General features: G+C 45.1%; 1 protein-coding gene across 2 annotated transcripts in view; it reads right to left on the bottom strand.

Annotated features, from left to right (window-relative positions):
* LOC138748645 (glutamate receptor ionotropic, NMDA 2B-like) overlaps positions 1 to 18,894 on the bottom strand; it is a 177,336-nt gene extending 158,442 nt beyond the window's left edge. Inside the window, exon 1 of one of the 2 annotated variants that reach the window (XM_069909184.1) lies at positions 18,797 to 18,894. The gene's annotated coding sequence lies outside the window, so the exon portion shown is untranslated. Of the gene's footprint in view, positions 1 to 18,783 lie in introns of both variants that reach the window. The other variant, XM_069909183.1, reaches the window with a different exon arrangement.
* Positions 18,895 to 21,072: the final 2,178 nt, after the last annotated feature.

Below are 21,072 nucleotides of genomic sequence, written 5' to 3' on the forward strand. Positions count from 1 at the left end.
TCCACTACCACTCTCTGGCCTCTCCCTTTCAGCCAATGTTCAATCCATTTGACTATCTCAAAATTTATACCTAAAGACTGCACCTTCCTAACTAACCTTCCATGTGGTACCTTATCAAAGGCCTTACTGAAGTCCATATAGACAACATCCACTGCACTACCCTCATCCACATTCCTAGTCACCTCTTCAAAAAATTCAATCAGATTGGTCAAACATGACCTTCCTCCCACAAATCCATGTTGAGTGCTCCTGATCAGACCCTGTCTATCCAGATGTTTATAAGTACTATCTCTAAGAATTTTCTCCATTAATTTACCTACCACAGACGTCAAACTTACAGGCCGATAGTTGCCAGGCTTCCTCCTTGAACCCTTTTTAAATAACGGAACCACATGCGCAATGCGCCAATCCTCCGGCACTATCCCCATATCTAATGACATTTGGAAAATTACCGCCAGAGCCTCTGCTATTTCCTCCTTCACTTCTCTCAATGTCCTGGGGAAGATCCCGTCTGGTCCCGGAGACTTATCCACCTTTATATTCTTCAAAAACCTTAAAACTACACCTTTTGTAATCTCTATATTCCCCATATTTACCCAATTTGCTTTTTTTATCTCACATCTCCCAATATCCTTCTCCTTAGTGAATACCGAAGAAAAGAAACTGTTCAATATCTCCCCCATTTCTCTAGGCTCCACACACAGTTTTCGCTCTGATTTTCTAAGGGACCAATTTTGTCTCTAGCTTTCCTCTTACCATTAACATATTTGTAGAACTCTTTTGGATTAGTTTTCACCCTGCTTGCCATAGTTTCCTCGTACCTTCTTTTAGCTTTCCTAATTCCTCTCTTAAGATTCCTCTTACATTCAATGTATCTTTCAAACATCTCCTTAACTCCATGCTTCTTGTATCTAATGTACGCCTCCCTTTTTCTTCGAACCAAATTTCCAATATTCCTTGAAATCCACGCCTCTCTCAAACCTTTTGCCCCTCCTTTTAACCTAACAGGAACATAAAGCTTTTGCACTCTCAAAATCTGATCTTTAAAAGACTTCCATCTCTCTACTACATCTTGCCCATAAAACAAATTGTCCCAATGCACACCCTGCAAGTCCTTTCGCATCTCCTCAAATCTAGCTTTTCCCCAATCAAAAACCTCAACCCTTGGCCCTGACTTCTCTCTTTCCATAATGACATTGAAGCTGATGGCATTATGATCACTGGACCCGAAGAGCTCGCCAACACTAACTTCCGTCACTTGACCCATCCCATTTGCCAACAGTAGATCTAACACTGCTCCTTCTCTGGTCGGCACCTCTACATATTGTTGTAAAAAACTATCTTGCACACATTTCACAAACTCTAACCCATCCAGTCCTTTCACAGAATGTGTTTCCCAATCTATATGTGGAAAATTAAAATCTCCCATAATTACAACCCTGTGCTTATCACAAATATCTACTATCTCCCTACAGATTTGCTCCTCTAGGTCTCGGTCCCCTCCGGGTGGTCTATAATACACCCCTACAAGTGTAACCTCTCCTTTCCTACTCCTCAGTTCCACCCAAATAGCCTCTGTGGATGTGCCCTCTAATCTATCCTTCCTAGGCACCGCTGTAATATTTTCCCTGACAAGCAATGCAACCCCACCTCCTCTTGCCCCTCCGACTCTATCACACCTAAAACAATGAAATCCAGGGATATTCAGTTGCCAATCACATCCCTCCTGCAACCATGTCTCACTAATCACTACCACATCATACTTCCAAGTATCAATCCACACCTTCAGCTCATCCACCTTTTTTACAATACTCCTGGCATTAAAATGTATGAATTTCAGAGATTTCCCAATTTTTAATCCCTGTTTTCCCTCATCTTTAATAACAACATTATTTACTTTTCCTGCCAATTGCCCTTCATCTTCTTCCAGAGCATTTCCCTTCTCTATCACCTGCCCATCCATATTCAAATACTTACTACAAACTTTCTTTGTTTGCATTCTAACCTTCTCCTTACTGCTCTGTACTATTTTGTTCCCTCCCCCCAACCATTCTAGTTTAAAGGATCCTGAGTAGCCCTAGCAAATACCTCTGCCAGGATTCTGGTCCGCCTGGGATTTAAGTGTAACCTGTCCTTACTGTACAGGTCACATCTCCCCCAAAAAAGGTCCCAGTTATCCAGAAACTTAAAACCCTGCCCCTTACTTCACCCCTTCAGCCACGTGTTAATCCTCCACCTCATTCTATTTCTATTCACACTGTCACGTGGCACAGGGAGTAATCCAGAGATTACCCCCTTTGAGGTCCTTCTTTTTAACTCCCTACCTAACTGCCTGTACTCTCCGAGGATCTGTCCTGGAGCTCCCGCCACCCGACGCTACACATTAATAGCTCAGTAGAGGAGAACACCAAGTTCCTCAGAATCCACTTAAAAAGCAGCCTGTCCTGGACACACAACTTCTCACCACTTGTCAGTGAGTGAGGCAGAATTACACCGTGGTGATGCAACAGCGGCTGCACTTCCTGAGAAGGCTGAGGCGGGCAGGGCTACCGGCCACCACCCTGTCAATTTCTTATGAGCTCTATCAAGTTCAATTTCCTCCGAGTGTACAGGTTCAACCCAATGAAGCAGAATTCTCCAGTCCTTGGTGCAAAAACATGCAAACACACAAGCAGATATAACACCCATGCATGCAAACAAACAAACAAACAAGCAGTACATCCGGCTGAAAGTCAGCCTTCAGCACCATTATTCACTCAGTGCTGGTCAACAAGTTCCAAACTCTGGGCCTCTGCAACCCCACACCCCGCAATTGGATCCTTTACCACAGTCAGTACGAATTGGAAACAACGTCTCCTCCTCACTGATGATCAACCCAAGTGCACCTCAAGGATGCGTGTTTTAGCCCACTGCTCTACTCTCTCTACACCCATGACCGTGAGTGGCCAGGGACAATTCAGATGTCATCTACAAATTTGCTGTTGGCACCACGGTTGTCAGCGGAATCGCAGAATCACAGATGGCAATGAGGGAGAGAGATCAGCTCATTGAGTGGAGACACAATAACTGCCTTGCACTCAATGTCAGCAAAACCAAGGAGCTGTGGACTGCAGAAGGAAATCTGGAGAAATCTAATAGCCCCTTTGCTCTCAGATTCTCATGTCACTGGAGGCTATTCAGACCAACGCAACAAAAATGGCTTCAGAGCAATTCCATCAACCACCCCCTACTTCCTTCCAGGTAATGTATTCCCCACATGCCCATCAGTTCCACCCTAATTCTCTTGCCAGCTATCCATCTTCAGGGTAAACCACAGCACTCGTACAACCAGCATAATTAAAAGGTCGAGGTTCCATTATTTTCACGTAATACTACATTTAGAATGTAACATACATGAAACTCTTTAATTCTTGTCCACCGTAAGGAAGGCAGAGAGTTGCCACTTTGGCCAGCGCCCCTCACAGAAATGAAGCCCCAGCGAGGAATGAACTCACAACCCCAGTTGACGAGGCCAGTGCTCTAACCACTGAGCTACCCGATGTGCGAGGAAACTGGAGTCCCCGGGGAAACCGACTGGGTCATGGGAATATCTGAACTACACATGGGGAGGGGGGGGGTGTGGGGACTGACTGGGTCGTGGGAGCATCCAAACTGCACACAGATCAGAGGGGGTGAGGGGGGGGGAGGTCATGGAAACATCTAAACTGTGCACAAGAATGTCAGCTTCAATCCGTATCCTTGGAGTTTTGGGGCAACACTATTCCATCCTTTTTTTTCTGTCCATTATCCAATCCTTTAGCCCATTTGCCCCTACTTTATCAGAATTAGAATTTATTGTTATGAACAAGTCATGAAATTCAGTGTCTTGCAGCAGCCTCATTGTCCAAACATTCATATTATAACCATCTTATGACCACTATATAAAATAAATAATAATAAAAATAATAGGGCATGAAAAGTGAGGCAGTGTCTTTGGTTCCTTGATTATTCAGGAATCTGATGGCAGAGGGGAAGAAGCTGTCCTTGTGCCGCTGAGAGCTCGTCTTTAGGCTCCTGTACCTTTATCCCTGATGGTAGCAGAGTGAAGAGGGCAGGGCCTGGGTGGTCAGGGTCCTTGAGGTTAGAGGCTGCTTTTTTAAGACACCATCTCAAGTCGATGTCCTCGATGGAGTGAGGTCCAGTGCCTGTGATGTCGCAGGCCGAGTTAACGACCCTCTGGAGTTTATTCTTGACCTCCATACCCAGCAGCGATGCAACCATCCAGAATGCTCTCCAAAAGTTTTACGCAAGCCTTTGGTGACATATCGAATCTCCTCAGATACCTCACAAAGTATAGCCTCTGGCGAGCCTTCTTCACGATGGCATGAATGTGGAAGCTCCAGGACAGATCCTCGGAGATGTTGACACCCAGGAGTTTGAAGTTCTTGACCCTCCCCACTGCTGAGCCCTCAAACACCTTATTAAATGCCTTTAGAGAAATCTCAAATGGAATAAAATTTGAACAAATGACAGTAAGCACATGACAGCCTCAAGTAAAATAAAATTGCAGAAGATAAATTGGTAAAAATTACAGAAGTTTAAGATTGCCACGTTGCACCATTAGTTCACCAATCACACATGGTGCAAACTCAAGCAACAAGAAAATTCACTTATCCAGCATCTATCGATCCCCATGGGTGCCAGATACCAGGGTTTTTTAATGTACGACTGCTATATCCTTCTCTCTGCCCTGTCAATCACATAATCAAAAATTAACAAATAGGATTTCCTCTTCATTAAACTATGCACAAAATCGCATTGTGCTTTATAAATGGAATCTGCAATTTCCCCATGCACCAGAGTCTGGGCCATAGACCCCAGCTTTTCATCCTACTCTCTCCTGCTCCTTCTGAATAATAGCTCCTGAGGATTATGGGCGACAATAGATGCACAGACAAGCCTCGGAGGTGATGGGAAAAATGACCCTTGAAGATTTTTTAAAAAGGAGGAAACTTAATTTGGTTAAAGGGAGTGACTGCCATACATTGAAGAGAAGTGGTGACATGCAAGGATGATAACTTGAAGGATATTACATATTTTGGCTCCAATAACAGATGCCGCCGCAGTCCTCACAAAAGGCACTTTAGAAATAAATGCTTCAGGGAGTGAGAAAGATATTCCCAAAATTGGCTTCATAATAAAAATCGAGCTGGGAGTTATGAGTGGTAATTATTGGCACTGGGGAACAGCGACTGGTGAATTGGCAGGGATCAGTTCTGCACCTCTCACTGTTCACTCAGTTTATTAATGACCTTGAGAAGTGGATTTTAAGAAAGCAAAACAATAATAATGAATTGACACAAAGACAAGATGTTGAACAACCTTCAAATGTACTTTTAAATTAGTACCTGAACAAATTAGTTACATCTAGTTATTCAGTTCTGGTAAATTAAAAATAATGTACATGAATATCAATAACTATGATTCACCATGAATGGGTGAAATTATTCTGGGTCACAGGGCAGGACTTACCCTTAATTACACTAGAAAATGAAGATTTTCCTTCCTGAACACTTTTTGGTGTATTTTATTGAGTTGCTGATCACAAAGGATCACCTTAAAACATTCCTATCACATAACGTTTTTTTAGATAAACCCTATTTTTGTGTTTTCCTGCCACACTTTAAGCCTACTTCGACCACACAAAACTGTGTCATTGAATATCCATTTTCTGCATTCGCACATGGACGTCCTTCCTCCTGATCTCAGCGCAGGCAGTGACAAACATGGTGCAAGGCTTCACCAGGACATTGCGACCATGGAAAAGTGGTATCAGGGCAACGAGCTGACTATTGTTGGGACACTGAGATGAGAGGCATCAGATGCCGAGTACAAACGAAAATCAACGGGAAAATATTTTTAGGTCAGTCAAACTAACGCAACGTGTCAGCGTCATGATGCGATTAAACGTGCTCAATTCAATAAAAGTTTCTCCAACTTCCTATGTGATACGGCAAATCTGAAATTATCTTTGTGTTCAGCTTGAAGTTGCCTATTATAATCCCCAGATTTTATTAAGGAAGCAAACCTTTTGAAAACATTTGATGTCCAGTGTTACTGAACTGTAAGAACGGCTTTTCATCCTATTCACAGAGAATAAAACCCAGGAGTATTTGTTCACAAGATCACAAGACAAAGGACCAGACGCAGGCCACTAAACCCATTGAGTTTGTTCCATAAATTTACACTAAGCTTCTCTACACTAGTTCCAATTTCTGGCCTTTTCCTCATATCCCTTGATGCCCTCATCACTAATAAGATACTTGTCTATTTCTTGTTTAAATACTCCCAGTGATCTGGCTTCCACTGATGTATGAGGCAGTGAGTTCCACAGATTCACAACCCTCTGGCTAAAGAAGTTCTTCATAATCTCTGTTTTATATGGATAACATTTAATTTTCAGACTATGACCCCTTGTCCTCGATTCACCACCAAGGGAAACATCTTGCCCACATCCACCCTATCTAAACCTTTCAAAATACGAAATGCCTCTATGAGATCTCCTCCCATTCTCCTACACTCCAACAAATACAACCAAAGAGCTGCCAAACGCTCCTTGTACATTAGCCCTTGCATTCCGGGAATCACCCCAGTAAATCTCCTCTGCATCATCTCCAACATCATCACATCCTTTCTAAGATAGGGGGCCCAAAACTGCACACGATTACTCGAAATGAGGCCTCACCAGTGCCCCATGGAGCCTCATCAACACCTCTTTACTCTTGTACACTTTTCCTCTTGAAATGAAGGCCAACAGAGCCTCTTATTTCTTCACGACCAATATCACCTGGGCATTAACTTTTTTGTTCCTGGATGAAGAGAGTAATATTGACACTCAGTGATTCTCATCTTCTGACACCATGGACGATATTTAAACCTCCAGAAAGAATTAGGATCATTATAGAAGACAGAAATAAAAAAGCAGCAAGAGAAAAGGGCAAATCATCTTGACTTTGCTGTATATTTGCACAAATTAATTATCCCTATATTGGAATAGTCAAGAGCTTGTGTCAAACAACATCAGATAAATTGTTCATGACCTCTGCCTTGTACTTTATAACTAATTTAATATTGGTCCTCTCAGAGCCTGATGAATCTGCATGTTCATTATGACAGTGAATTTGCCTCTTTTCATATCATTCCATTGTAAAGGTCAAAATTCTGAGGTAAGTCGTCAGAACATATTAATAGAATAAACGAGGTGCCAACTGGGGAATAAACAGAATGAACAGGGCATAATTAATAGATGAAGACACTGATGGAGGTGTCAGGAATTCAGGTCAAGTCTTTCCTCTCTTCAAGATGGTCTCAAGTGGAAAAAGTTTCTCTCAGTTAAGATCACTGGACAATAAATGTTTTCAAAAGGTTCATTTCCTGAAATGAAATTGAGGATTGTGATAGACAACATCAAGTTGAACACCAAGATAATTTCAGATTTTCTGTAGCACGTAGGAAGTTGGAGAAACATTAAAAATAACTTTTATTGAATTGAGCCTGTTTAATCGCATAATGACGCTGACACGTTGCATTAGTTCAACTGACCTAAAAAGTTTTGTCGTTAGTTTACATTTGTACTCAGCATCTGATGCCTCTCATGTCGGTGTCCAACAATAGCCAGCCAGAACTGATGGATTCTAGTTGCTCCGATACTACTTATTGCGATGTCGTGGTTAAACCTTTCACCACATTCAACGCTGTCGGCACCAAGGTCGGCAGGGAAAAAGTCCGAGTGCAAATGCAGAAAATGAATTTTTTATAACATGCTGCGCTTCATGGTCTTGTAAGGGTTGAAGTAGACTTACAATTTGACATGAAATCAGAAAAATAGGCTATATCTAAAATTCCTACGTGATAGGAAAATTTTCATTAAATTTAAATGCCAACTCTCAGGACAAGAATAAACTACAGAGGGTTGTTAACTCGGCCTGCGACATCACTCCATTGAGGACATCTACATGAGGCAGCATCTTAAAAAAGCAGCCGCTGCCCTCAAAGATCCCCTCCTCCCAGGCCATGCCCTCTTCACTCTGCTACCATGGGGGAAAAGGTACAGGAGCCTAAAGACGAGCACTCAGCGGCACAAGGACAGCTTTTTCCCCGCTGCCATCAGATTTCCTGAATGATCAATGAACCACAGACACGGCCTTACTTTTCGTGCACTACTATTTTAATTTTGTTATGGGAATGTTGTAAGATGGTTATAATATGAATGTTTGCTCTACGATGCTGCCACTAAACACCGAACTTCATGACAATAAATTCTGATTCTGAAACAATTTGCATGTTGAAAGGCACAGAGAGTAGACGTTCGAAAGGTTGTTTCCCTTGGTGGGAGAGTCTCGGACAAGAGGGTATAATTTCAGGCTTGAAGGCCATCCAATTAGAACAGAGATGAGGAGGAAATTTTTCCACCATGGCATCACTCCTGGCAAACAAGCCCCTGACCTGCTCTTGTAGCCAAGCTATTTATGCGGTGGGTTCATTTGAGATTCTGGTCAATGACTACACGAGGGATGTTGATGGCAAGGCAATTGAATTTCAAGGAGCGAGATGAGATTCTTGACAAGAATGTCCACTCATGCTACAGTTCTGTTAAGTAAAACGGTTAGGGAATGATACCAGGCCCCACATTTTGCTGAAGCCATTGTTCTCAGCCAGTTCTTGATATTATGGGGAGTGAATCGCATTGGCTGAAGCTTCTGTGATGATGGGGATCCTAGGATGGGGCCATGAGGGATCAATGTTTCCATATTCCTGGTCGAACAGAGCTTCAATCTTTTCTTTAATACTCCTGTGCTGAGCCAGTTCATCATTGACGATTTAATCGAGTTGTTTATTGGTCTGTATATGTACCAGGATACATTGTTCTATGTGCTACCCAGGCAGGTCAACTCATACTTAAGTACAACAGGTAATCGAAAAGAAAAGCACAGAACAGACGGTTACAGAGAAAATTGCATGGAAAATGAGACAAGTGGCAGCGGTGAGGTCGTTTCATGAGAACCAAAGGTCATCTCTTGTGCTTTGTTTTCAGGCTTTTCAAGAAGTTGCCCTTGAATCTGCTGGTCCGCACTTTCAAACTCATGCATCTTCTGCCTGTCAGGCGAGGAAAGGGTTGCCTGGAATGGATGGCTCCGGGTGCTAGCTCTTCTCAATATCTGTTTAATTCCCAAAGACCCTCAGTGTGGGCAGCTTCGATATCTGATCTGTCAGTTTAGGAGACTGTTTTGTGCTGCCCATTGCCTTCTCTCTTAGCAGTTCGGCACATGTGCAACGCTGCATTGCAGCCTCGCCTGGTTGGCACCTCGTCATTTGTAAGAGGTGCCCACTGTTGCTCCCAGCAAAAGCCCTCTGACACTCCTCATTATTCCAGGATTGAATCTCCCAGCCTGGTGCTAATGGTGGATTTGTGGCGGTACATTCTGTGGAGATGCAAATTTCTTTTTACCGAGTTCAAGTTTATTACTATCTTAGAGTTGTAAAGTACCACTGGACGAAAGGACGTTCTTCAGGGCTCAGTATAAAAACATGCACACAGACATATGTACACCAATTTATATACAATACAGATACAAAAATAAATATGTTAAATAATAGTAGAGTCTTGAATGGATCACGTGAGCAGTTCATTCAGTACTCTCACTGCCCATGGGAAGATGTTTCTCAGCCTGGTGGTTCTGGTCCTGATACTCCTGAATCTCTTTCCCTTCGGGAGTAGCTGGAAGATGCTCTGTATGAGGTGGTGAGCATCCTTAACGATTTTCAGACAACAATCCCAGTAGATCGCGTCGATCGGGAGGGTGGGGAAACTCCAGTGATCCTCTCTGCTGCTCTTATGGTCCTGTGGATTGACCTCCGATCCAATGCTCTACGGCAACTGTGCCACATTGTGATGCAGCCGGCTAGGGTGCTCTTAAAAGAGCTCCGGCAGAAAGTTGACAGGACGGTGGCTGACTAGCCTTGCCCGCCTCAGTCTTCTCAGGAAGTGTAGTCGCTGTGGCACTGACAAGTGAGGAGATGTTGTGCGTCCAGGATAGGACAATACTTAAATGGAAGTTGTCCCCACATCCCCTGATGATTCCATCTTGTCTGTATCGGAGGATGACATGTGTGCTACCTTCAGGAGAGTGAATCCAGCCTAGATGGAGAACCCGACCGAGTATTAAAGATCTGTGCTGTCTAACTTGTCAAGATACTCATGGATATCTTCAATATCTTCAATATCTCCAGCAGGGTGTAGTATGCACCTGTTTCAAACAGGCGTCAATCATACCAGTGTCCAAGAAGAGTGTAGTAACCTGCCTTAATGACTATCGACCAGTAGCACTTACGTCAACAGTGATGAAGTGTTTAGAAAGGCCGGTGATGAAGTAGATCAGCTCCTGCCTGAGCAGTGACATGGATCGATTCCAGTTCACCTATCGTAGAAGGAGGTCTATGGTGGATGCTATCTCACTAGCACTACACAAAGCCCTGGATCATTGGACAGCAAAGATGTATACATCAGGATGCTCTTTATTGACTATAGTTCAGCATTTAACACCATCCTCCTCCAAAACTAATCAGCAAATGTGTAATTGGATCGTGGATTTCCTCACCTCCAGAGCACAATCAGTGAGGATTGGTAAGAACTTCTCCTCCACAATCTCCATCAGTACTGGAGCACCACAGGGCTGTGTTCTTAGCCCCCTGACCTACTCACTTTACACCAACAACTGCGTATCTCAGTATGACAATAACACCATCTACAAATTTGCTGACGATACCACGGTAGTGGGTTATATAAAGGATGGAGATGAGTCAGCGTACATGATGGAGAGTGAAAACTTGGCTGAATGGTGCACCAACAACAACCTCGCACACAAAACTAAGGAGCAGATTGTTGACTTCAGAATCGGAAAGCCAGAGGTTTACAATCCAATGGTCATTAGGGGATCAGGAGAGGGTGAGCGAATCGGTGTTTTTTGGAGTCACTATCTCACAGGATCTCTCCTGGACTCAACACATCATGAAGAAAGCACATCAGTGCCTCTACTTCCTCAGGAGTTTGCAGAGGTTTGTTATGACACCACAAACCCTGGCAAATTCCTACAGAGGTGTGGTGAAGGTGGGCTGACCGGCTACATCTCGGTCTGGTATGGAGACAATAAGATCCCTGAGCGTAAAACCCTGAAAAAGGTAGTGGGCACAGCCCAGGACATCGCAGGCAAAGCCCTCCCCACTATTGAGTACATCTACAGGGAGCAGCATCAATCATCATGGATCCACACCACCTGGCACACACTCTATTCTCGCTGCTGCCATCAGGAAAGAGGTGCAGGTGCCACAAGACTCACACCACCAGGTTCAGGAACAGCTGCTCCCCCTCCACCATCAGACTCCTCAACAACAAACTCAATCAGGGACTCATTTAAGGACTCCTACTTGTGCACTTCATTAATTTTCTTTTGTCCTTTCTGGATTGCACAGTCCGTTTCTTTACATTCATTATCTGTTTAAAGTTCTTTATTTGTTCATATGTTTAGGCTGTGTACGGTTTCTTTTTACCAATACCCTTAAGTGGTCATTCTGCCATGCCTGCAGGAGAAAGGAATCTCAGGGGGTTATGCGATGTTATGCACGTACTTGACAGTAAATCTGAAATCTGACTCTAAGGAACTTGATGCTCTCCACTCTCTCCACTACAGAGTTATTGATGTGTGATGGAAGGTGACCATCCCCAGTCCTCCCGAAGTCCACGATCATCTCCTTCGTCTTGTCCACATTGAGACTCAAGCTGTTCCTCTCGCACCATAACATGAGATTTTCCACCTCTTCTCTGCAGTGCGACTCATTGTTGTTGCCGGTGAGGCCAACCACTGTTGCACCATCTGCAAACCTGATGATACCTGTTGGAGCCAGGCCTGGCGATGCAGTCGTGGGTCAGTCACATGATCGGGAGCGGGCTGAGCACACAGCGCCGAGGTGCGGCAGTGCTCAGCGTCACAGTGCTCGACGTTCTGCTATCAACCCTGATGACGGGCCCACAGCACCTCATGATGCCCAGTTTTAAACTGACAATTTGTTCCACGACTGTACTATTTGACAGTGCCGAACAGGTCAGACAACTGATGTCAACCATTCTGCTGACTGCGTGGATTTTACATATCCTCTTTGAGTGGGTTTGCCGTGGTTAGTTTGGTGTCTTAATTTTTTAAATTTAATTTCATTTCATTTTAATTCCAACATACATTACGGTAACAGGCTTTTTAGGCCTACGAGCTCATGCTACCAAATTACATCCAAATGATTCCACACGTTTTGAAGGGAGGAAGGAAACCAGAGCACATGGAGGAAACGCACGTAGACACAGGGAGAACTTGCAGACAGCGCTGGATTCGAACCCCGGGATGCTGGCGCTGTAATAACGTCGCGCTAACCACGCCACCCACAACCGCAACTGTTTCCTCCCTCATCCCAAACATGTGCTGGCTGTCGGGTTAATTGGTTTCTAGAAATTGTCTCCTGTGTATGAAGCTTGGTGAAGGTTAATGTGAGAGAATGGCTTACTGGGTTTTGGTGGAGAAATGAGATTGATGGGAAATAATGGGCTGAGTGGCCTCCAACAAGGTCTGGGTGCTGGTCCATAAATCTCTCGTCACTAAATTGTATGGCACAGAAGCAGGGTCTTCCGTCCATCAGGGTAGCCATGGAGCACCCTTTTACACATCAGCTCTTGGAGGCAAGCCTTCCATACCTCGGATCCAAGAGCTCATCTGAATTCTTGAAACGTGGCAAATCTCAGTGCAGGACAGTTAGCGTATCAGTTGGTATAACGCTGTTATAGCACCAGAGACCCAGGTTTGAATCTAGCGCCGTTCACAAGGAACTTGTATGCTCTCCCCATGACCTATGTGGGTTTTTATTTCCCCCCCCCCACAGATCCTCTGATCCCCTCTCACCCTCCAGAGTTGAAAGGTTAATTGGGTAGCAGGGGTTTCAATGGCCAGAAGTGGCTTCTAACTGTGTTGCATCTTAGGCATTCCCATCCAGATTCAGAAGAACAAAATTCCTGGTGCTTTTGTAGAGAGAACTTAGATCTCATTGGCAAGACAACAACCACCTCTCTGAGAACTCGCCACCAACGCTGACATATTGCTCCACCTGTGATTGAATTGAATTTAGTGTGATGTGCATTGCAATATAGAGACCAGCTATTTCACGTGCTATCCAGGCAGGTCAACCTATACTTCAACACAAGTAGTGCAGTAGTAAAACAACAGTGTATAGCAGCCATTCTCAGTGGGGCCATATGCACCCCCCCCCACCCACCCCTAAGGGGGCCTAAAAAAAGAGGTTGAATGTGGCTGGCAAAAGGTCCAATGTTACAGTAAGTCAAAGGGTGCTGGCTGGAGTGTTGCAAAGACAAAGTACAGACAAAACAGTGCCTCTTTCAGGTGTCTAATAACACTGGACAATGAAGATTTTTCTTCCTGAACATTTGTGGGTATATTTATGGATTTTTTTTACTGCTGATCATGAAAATCACCTTTAAATTTTTCTAGAATACTGTTTTTTAAATATATACCCTATTTTTATTATTTCCTCTCGTATTTTCTCAACTAGTTTATTGCCCACAAAGCAAGCTGTTTTGGTCAGTCCAAGCATGCCTGAGCATACACTCAGTTGCAGGTGCTATGCAAATACTGTCTTACACCTTGGCATGGTGAGTCAGGATAGATGCAGACGGGCTGTAACAGCAGCTCACACATATAGAGCGCAAACCTTCAACCAGCTGACTGACAACAGGCTTCAAGCATCCAGAACTATGAAGTGCCACATGTCATTGAAATCCATTTTGCACATTCGCACTTGGACTTCTTCCCTGCTGATCTTGGTGCAGTCAGTGACGAACATGCTGAAAGGTTTCTCCGGGACACTGCGACCATGGAAAAGTGGTGTCAGGGCAACCGGAATCCATCGAAGCCGGCCGACTATTGTTGGACACTAACATGAGAGGCATCAGATGCTGAGTACAAATGAAAATCAGTGGCAAAGCATTTTTAAGTCAGTTAAACTAACACAATGTGTCAGCGTCATGATACAATTAAATATGCTCAATTCAATAAAGGTTAATTTAATGTTTCTCCAACTTCCTACATGATACAGGAAATCTGAAATTATCTGTCTCCATCTTGAATTTGTCTATCATAATCGCCAATTTTTTTTCAGGAAGCAAACCTTTTGAAATGATTTGTTCCCCAGTGTAACACCAGGAAAGAAGCCATCCTTCAGCCTGGAGGATTGTATATCTACTGCCCGACTGGAAGGATTGATGACTGTGTCTTCAGCTACTGAGGCCCAGGCTCTCGGATTCCCTGCCTGCACCTTTACACCTCCCTATCTTCTTTCTCCTTTAAAATTTCCCCTCTCTTGACTTCCCCTCATGGGCTAATGTAATTTGGTTGATGGTTAGTTGGAGAGTCTCAGAACATTTTGCTATATTAATGGAACGATAAAAATGCAGAGAGTTGTTGATGTGGAGAATAGGTAAAGGGCTAGGGTAGTGATTCCCGAAGTGGATGCTGCTGCCCCCTGTAGGCAGTTGAAATATCCAAGGGGGAGATGAGGAGAAAGGAGGCATTCTAAACCCTCAGTCTTGGTATTATTCAGTCTGCTGCAAAGTCTAATGAAGAAGCCAGTGCAGTAATTTTCTGGCTAGACTCAGGGTGGCAGTAGTGAGCAAACTAAAAGATGGCAAGGTGTTCTTGCAAGAGCTGGTCACAGTGGCTGCCATGTCATACTGGCGTCATAGCCCCCACTCAGTGCCGCCACTAAACCCTCCCACCCCCAGCGCCATTGCATAGGGGGGGGTTGGGATGTGGCCTGGATGCCAAAATGTAAAGGAGCTGCCAGATGCAAGACTTACTCTCCGAGATTCTGCACGATGGATGGTAAAAGTGGGCAAATAGCTAAACACTTCCAGGAGAATGAATGGTCCAAACGTAACACACAACAGGAGGCTGGATTTAGGTGCCTTCAAGACATGAACGGATTACAGCAGACATGCCAGACAGCTTAACTACCTCCACATGACCTATTTGTGCAGAACGCGTTAAGTGGCGAGACAAAAAAAATTGAGGCGCTGGCAGAGTTGCTGTAACAACAGAGCTGCCATTGGTGCGGACCCATGGAGAGCAGGGAATGGAGATACAGCGCACCCTCACTGGGTCCAGTTGCCCAGTTCAATTGCCTTCGGCTCCATACCAGGGTTTAAACGGCCAGTCAAAGCAGCAGACGGTGGTTTACTCTAAAATCCTGTGACCGCAGGTCTGGGCCCAATGTGGCAGTAGCCACGAGGGGGGTGCAGACTCCGGAGAAGCAGAGGATTGGCGCAGGGCACCAGAAAATCTGGTGTTTGGAGAGAAATGGAAGCAGAAGAAACAGCCCACAGGGTAGAGATGATGTCAGACAAGCAAAGGGCTCTGAGGCTGAAGAGCACACAGGCAGCGGTCTGTTGGTGTCTTGAGGCGAGGAGTCCGTGCAGGCCATGGGCTGCTGGTGACTGCGGTCAAGGTACTCACACCAGGCTGCGGAATGTTTAGGACTGACTCAACGCTGGCTGAAGAGGTACCGAATGTGGGTAGCGAGATAAAGAAGGGGGTGCCAAGGATATTGAGGGATTCCAGGCGGTGTCAGAGATTTGGATCTGGAGCTCAGATTGCCGACAATTTGGACTGATGGCTGTGCGAACGATGGAGGCAGATCCGTGAACACTCAACGACTCTGGAGGGGGCGGGGACTCTCATTGCTTTTCTTCCTCTGACTGTAAGGGGTGCTGGGCAATTGGTGCCATTACCGAATCCTTGTCTCCTATACAGTGGACTAAAGGAAATATTTTACAATATCCCATTTTTTGTTTCATGACAATTAATAAATTCTGATTCTGAGATTTTAAATACACTGATTAGGCCTTTTTATAGTGAAGAAATAAATGAGTGTAAAGGCAGATATTCTCTGCCCTTCCTGTAGAAACCCTCCATGCGTGGATCCAGCCAGCAAACTCCAATCCGTCCTGAGGGTACATTCAGAGGTGGAGGGCAACCTTTCCACTTCCTCCATAAAGACTCTCCCACTGCAAGTGGCGGGCCAATGACACCATCAGCCCACGCAATCCAGGAGTCCGCCACCACCAGGGCTTCCACGGCAATTGGTGCTGGGGTTAGGGCTCCCTCCTGCCACCCAGAAACATCCTCTTCCCGTTTCCCCCTCTGCCCCTCGCTCCTTCACCAAGCCAGGCCAGAAGGAGGCAGGCAAGGTTGTGGCGGAGCCTGGCAGGGTGAGCCAGCTTTAATGCAGGATCAGTGGCCATCTTTGTCACCCACAATCCCCCATGCAGAGCGGTTCCAGTTCCTTGAGGGATTATGGGAAAGGAAGATGGCCATTGCTCGGCATGTATACTTCATCTCATGGCGACAGGCGTTGCCTTACAGGACTTCTCCAAAAGAGGCAAGTCCACCTTTGTTTTTTTTCCCCTCATTCAGCTGAACGTGGTGTCGCTCCATAAGAAGGGCTATTGTGCCCCAGACAAACATTCCCAGCATCGACATACTGTCTCTTTCCAGGGTAGGATTAAGGTGATAAACTTAAGAAAGAACATTTTCCATCTAGTGGGTGGTACGTATCTGAAATGAGCTGCCAAAGAATTGTGACATTCTAAAGACATTGGGGTTGATTTATGGAGAGAAAGGGCTTTGAAGGATATTGACTAAATCCAATCATATGGGACTAGCCCCAAAGGACAACTCAGTCAGACATGCAAAGGAGAGTCAGTGGTTGTTGTTTTATTTGAATTTTGAGAAGGCCCTTGCCACGGTGCCGCAAATGAGGCAGCTAAATATAATAGGAACCCGTGGAATTACAGGAAAGGTAATGGCATGGAGAGGTCAGCTAAGAAAGTCTGTAGCCGCTGTGATTGTTGAGCGATACACAAAACTGCTGGAAAAGCTCAGTAGGTCACGGAGCACCCATAGGAAGGAATGGAGTTGAAAGAGCAATATCTTCATGTGACATGATGTTGACACATTATAGTGCAATACACAAAGGTACTGGAGAAACTCAGCAGGTCACGTGGGATCCGTGGACAGACTGGGAGATAGTTTCTTGAGCACCTTCACTCTGTCTGCTGCAATAACAAGCATTTTAATTCCATGCACCATTCCCACACTGACATGGCCTCATGCACTACCAAACCAATGCTACCTGCAAAATTAATATTCCAGCTGATCAGCCTCCAACCAGATGGCATTAACATTGATTTCTCCAGTTTCTGTTAGGCCCCTCTCCATCCCTCTCTTTCCTAATCCCTTGGTTTCTTTTCCTACAGACTTCCTCAGGAGTTTGCAGAGGTTTGGTATGAGACCAGAAACCCTGGCAAATTTCTAGACAGGTGGTGTGCTGACCGGCTGCATCTCCGTCTGGTATGGAAACAATAATATTCCAAAGTGTAAAGCCCTGGAAAACATTGTGGACACAGCCCAGATCATTGCAGGTAAAACCCTCCCCACCATCGAGAACATCTACAGGGGGCGCTGCCGTCGGAGGGCAGCAGCGATCATCAAGGATCCACACCACCCGGCACATGCTCTGTTCTCGCTGCTGCCATCAGGAGAGAGGTATCGGTGCCACAAGACTTGCACCACCAGGTTCAGGAACAGCTGCTCCCCCCTCCACCATCAGACCCCTCAACGACAAACTCAATCAGGGACTCATTTAAGGACTCTTAGTTTTACACTTTATTGATTGTTTCTTTCCTCTCTGTATTGTAGAGTTTGTTTATATTGCTTTATTTATTTACATGTGTACATTGTGTACAGTTTCTTTTGCACTACCAATTAGTGGTAATTCTGCCTGGCCCACAAGAAAAAGAATTTCAAGGTTGTACGTGATATCATGTACGTACTCTGACAATAAATCTCAAATCAGAAATAAAATCAGGTCCCTTTCTATTCACAAAGCTATCCATTCGCTCCCACCACCTCAGCTTTTTTCTCTTCTACCCTCCCACCCATATCCTCCTCACCCCCCCCCAACCCCACCTTTTTATTCAGACGCCTACCTGCTTTTTGCACTCACCTTGACGAAGGGCTCAGGCTTGAAATTTGGGTTCCCCTTTGCTTCCTATAGGTGCTGCATGAACCTGGTAACCTTCTTCAGCAATGGCATGGGTGGAACCTTGGCTTTACTGGCAGGAAACAGATTGGGAATAAAGGGGGCTTTCTCTGACTGGCCCATGTGTTCCGCAGGGGTCAGTGCTGGGTCCAGCACTGGCCAAAGTCATTGGGTACATTTGTGACCGAGGTAGATAAGTTCTCGATTTGGTAGAAATTGGAGTAGGAGTCGGCATCCAGCCCGTCAAGGCGGACTGGCTGATCTGATGATGGGCTCATCTCCACCTACCTGCCTTTTCCCCATCTCTTAATTCGCCAACTATGTAAAAATCTATCCAACCTCCACTGCTCCAATGGGCAGTGAATTCCACAGATTCACCACCCTCTGGGAAAAGTAGTTTTTCCTCATTTCCGTCCTAAATCTACAACCCTGAATCTTGAGGCTATGTCCCCTAGTTCTAGTCTCCCCCACCAATGGAAACAATTTGCCCACCTCTATCTTATCGATGCCTTTCATCACATTATTTATTTCTATAAGATCCCCTCTCATTCTTCTAAATTCCAGTGAATACAGCCCCAAGTGACTCAATCTCACCTCATAGGCTTACCCCTGTTATGCTTGTTCTTTCAAGAACGACTATGTGTGTTTATCAGTTAACTGACTTCATTTTCCATGTGTTGCTTCCATCACCTCCAATGACTTCCAACTGTCCTCAACCAACAATAACTGACAATGTTCGTGATTCCCCTCATGCACATCACTTCCAGTTTCCGGCCAACAGCGTGCACTGCATGCTGGGAAATGTAGTTCTTGTTTACACACATAATAACACAAGCACCATTGATACAGACAGGTATGAGTGCCTCAACTCCACCCATTTACTGAAATGAATGTCACAGTGGTTTCTATATTAAACTGACAACCCCCTCATCTCTGGAATCAACCTGGTGACCCCCCTCCACACTGCCACCAAAGCCAATATGACCCTCCTCAAGTAAGGAGACCAGTACTCCAGATGAGGCCTCACCAGTATAGTTGCAGCATAAGCACCCTGCTCCTAGCTCAAGGGTTACAGGGAGAAGGTAGGAGAATGGGGTTTGAAAAGGATAGCAAGTCCATGATGGAATGGCGGTGCAGACTTGATGGGCTGAATGGCCTAATTCCACCTGGATGTCTCATCAGCCAGCTTCTTAACACATTGCCAAACTAAACATTGAAGGTCTTGTTCAGTGAGACAGAACAATAAACAACAGGAAGGGTTGAAGTTTGAGGCAGGTGTCTGACTTTAATTGCCCATCCCTGGGCAACAAAGCTTTTGATTTGTAAAAAGTCCTCCTGGGGTTTCCAAGGCACAGAATGATCAATAAGCTGTGATAATCTGTGTATAATAATCTAAACTACTGAGCTCAAAGTGCTCCCAACTCCAACGTCCTCCTGGCTCCCTGGAAGTGAAAGTAATTCCTGATCCTCAATTACCAGGTGCTCTCAGCTGCCACAAGGGGCCAATCTTGTGCTAACATTGCACCGTCCCAATGTGGAAAGCATCCAGTGCACAGACTCTTCCCTCTCACCATTTCAACTTGTGACTTGAAGCTATTAGTTGATAACTGTGACACGAAACATCCCTTCCTGCCTTTGTCAGCTTGTCCACAACACCCACCCCCCCACACCTCCCAGAGGAGACAACCTGGGGCACTTTGCCATGGTGGCGGATCAGCTGGGGAGGGTCTCAGACTGAAGAGCACACAGGCGGGCTGTTGGCGACTCGAGGCAAGGAACCAACACAGAGTGCTAGAGACTGCAGTCGAGGGATTCACACCCTCCCAAACCCCTGCCCAGCCATTCCTCATGAAAGACTCCAGAGTTTAGAAACTATTCATCTGGGGGGGGGGGGGAGAGTTATCATAGCCAAGCTGTCTTTCTATACACACATTCTTGTGAACCATAGAACATTACAGCACAGAAAACATGCCCTTCAAGTCTGTGCCAAATTATTATTCTGCCTAGTCCCAAAGGCCCACGCCTAGTCCCTAATGCCTCCATACACCTCCCATCCATGTACCAGTCTGAATTTTTCTTAGATGAGCGGGCAATTCATTCCACATTCGCACAACTCTGTGTGTGAAGAAGTTCACCCTCATGTATCCCCCTGAACCTCTAATTTTCACCCTTAACCCATGTCCTCTGGTTTGCATCTCACCTACACTCGGTGGAAAAAGCCGACCTACATTTACACCATCAATCCCCCTCATAATTTTAAATACCTCTATCAAATCTCCCCTCATACATCTATGCTTCTTTCCCTGTAATTCAATGCATCAAGCCCCAGCTTGTATTCTTTTAATTTTATTGACATCCTTTCTGCTATTAGGTCACCAAAGAATGGGTGGGCACAGAACTCGATCCCCACTCAATGCAGACCGGGCTGAGGACAGTTGATACCCATTTCCAGGGGGTTGTCTGGGGTTTAAGCCTTCACAAAATGGCTGACAAGGACTTTTAAAACCTTACCACGAACCCACAACTGGGAAGGAACATGAATACCTATTGGTCTTGCTCTATCGTTCTCCGGTCCTCAATGCAAGACATGCAGGCACACAACCAGAAATAATGCAGAAACAATGCATATGCAGGACAAGTATTCAGAGATGCAAATTGTTATATAGTCAGGATAATTGAACTATTTTGTAACTGCATAAGAATACACCCTTCTCACTGTAGTAAATGTAGTGGCCCAGTGTGGGGTGTACGCATATGTGTGTGTGTGAACAGTTTTCCTGAGATGGTGGAAGGCATCAGTAAGTAAAGTCTCTTTTGTTATTTGTATCTCTGTTATTTAAGAGGCCTCCCAAGTAGAACAGAGACATAACATGGTGGCAGCAG

Source organism: Narcine bancroftii, chromosome 13 (genome assembly GCF_036971445.1).
Source record: "Narcine bancroftii isolate sNarBan1 chromosome 13, sNarBan1.hap1, whole genome shotgun sequence".
NCBI classification, from domain to species: Eukaryota; Metazoa; Chordata; class Chondrichthyes; order Torpediniformes; family Narcinidae; genus Narcine; species Narcine bancroftii.